Raw genomic sequence first — 2,454 nt, 5'->3', positions numbered from 1 at the left:
TGTACAGGTCACCTTTTCACAAAAGTTTCCCTGACTTAAGAAAATGCTCCAATCAAAAAAACTTTTAGCAAAAACCTGTAAAAAATAGTTTGTGGAAGTTTTAATTTCACCCAACAGCTGCTCTCGTTTCCCAACTTCTGAAGCCCAACACAGCTGAAGGACAAAGATAGTGACTAATTGGTAAATATTGTGGAAGGATTAAAAAGCCCATTCCTCAATGAATTATATAAAAAAACATTCTACATCTAAGATGTATAAAAAGAAAACATTAAGATTCTGTCAACAAATGATTTACAGATCATTAAAATGTGGAGAGTTTGGTGGAATATCACATTTATTATTTTGGACCTTGGCATCCATCTTTTTTTATTTTTCTGGCATCACCATATCCTTAATTGTAGTTTCTAAATAGAGCAAGAAGTGTGCTGTAAACTTGTAACCCACACCTGTAATGACAAACTTCAAGACGTACACCCAAATGTGAAGAATTTCCTAATTCCAAGCATGGACAGAGGTCGTGACACGACTGAGCTTTAGGTTTACAGTGAAACAGGTTATGCTTGTGTCACTCTAATGATTGTCTCTGTGCAAAACGTGGAGGTAACACATGCCATATCCAACTGTAGAGCAGTGTCGTTTTGAAACTAAGGGCTTTCAGCATCTTGTTTGTGAAGCTGCATCTGTTTACCACTTTTTTCCTCTGCTTTCAGAATCTTCACAAAAAGAACTGAATGTTTGTTTTCCTTTCTTTTTGTATGAGACTCGTATTTTGGTGAGATTGAGGAACAAATAACATATATTCCATTATTTTTCTTCTTTTTTGTTGAGTCAGAGAAAGAATTTTTTTTCCTCCAAAAATCTAAGTGAATGCTAGGCTTGTGCAAAAATGTTACAGTTATTTGGAACTTCGCTGACACACAAAGTAAAAACTCTGGCATAAGGGAATGGATATGAGCATGGAAGCATTGCACTCATTACACTCAGATTGACACGTGTCTCTGATCACTCAAATACAACCTGTTCAAGTCAAACCACAAATAACCAAACTCAATATATAATTTAATGTCGCCTCAAATGTTTTAATGAGCTACTTTTCATGCAGATGAGCACTGTACCACATGAGAGCACCATCTGAAGTTGCAGCTGTAGCCTCTGACAATTTGACAAAACTAACTCACTGTGATGGTTGTGGCCTCCTGCTGGTCTGACTGGGTAATGACATGTGGCAGGGTTAATTGATCTATTGAAAACAGTCCCTCCAGGAAACTGAAACTCAAGACTCATTTTAGAGATAACTATAAGGACTTGTTGAAACTTTATTTTAGTTTACTGGATTACAAATGTCTACTGTGAAGTAAGAAATACTCAAGATTCTAGTACATACAGAAAGATAAAATTAATGGGGAAAAGAGCAATTGACAAACAAATAAAACATGCAACAGCTAAAAGGCACACTTACTCTTTTAAAAAGGATAACAGAGATTTTAATTTAATTTAATTTAATTTAATTTTATTTTTTTATTATTATTTTGTAGTGTTATACAATTTCTGCTTTACGTTTGAAATAAATCTAAATTCTAATCAATAGTTCCCAATAAATAACATTACACAGACACAAGATTCTATTGTAAAAAAAAAGTTATGGTGGTTTAAAAGCAGAATAAAAACACATTCTGAAAGATGAATGTTTAAATAAGGGTTAAACTATTAATTTCAATTAGCATTCATTGTTCTATTTATCTAATGGCATGTTTTGAGATGTAAACCTTGATGATCAAATGGTTACTTAACAATTATTACACATTGAATTTTATTTTATTTTACCTTGCAAACAATTGAATTCTTTTCTGTTTCATTTCATCTTCTGTAATCTACATGTGCCAGTTCACATATTTGAGGTTACACAGAGGCGTTATTTTATGTACTCAGTGAGTCAGTTGTTAGTAGCAGGGATCATGACACGAGGATAAACATGTCTTCCCTCATGGCAGCTTTCACTTAGAAACATGGCAGCTCTTTTTCCAGCAAATGAAGGGCTGAACGAAGCTTGGAGACTTGCGTGGCAGAACTGAAATACCCTGCCTTGGTGTCTGTTGCCTAGTTACAGTTTAGCAAGACAAGAGCCAGTCTGTATGAGATTTTTTTTCCAACTTGTTTCTTTTTTTTTCTTCTTTTTTTCTTTATAGTGCAAAGTCACATCTTGAATCAAGTTTATCAGAACTGATGCAGATTCACACCATATACAGGATTCTCGGCCGGCCTCTTTCCCTTTCTGCATAGCAACTAAGGATTTGCTTGTGAAACACATTCCTCCTTCGATTTTCTTTTTTAAAAAATGTATGACATTAAGAATTTTTATTTTACCATGCCATCCTATCAAACTTTTTTTACTTCAGCTGAATTGCATTAGTTCAAAGGAGCAGATTTCCTCAAAGCAGCACAGAGCAGAAGCAG

This window comes from Oryzias melastigma, linkage group LG21 (assembly GCF_002922805.2).
Source record: "Oryzias melastigma strain HK-1 linkage group LG21, ASM292280v2, whole genome shotgun sequence".
NCBI classification, from domain to species: domain Eukaryota; kingdom Metazoa; phylum Chordata; class Actinopteri; order Beloniformes; family Adrianichthyidae; genus Oryzias; species Oryzias melastigma.
The sequence above is the reverse complement of the archived record's forward strand: the minus strand, read 5'-3'. Positions refer to the sequence as shown.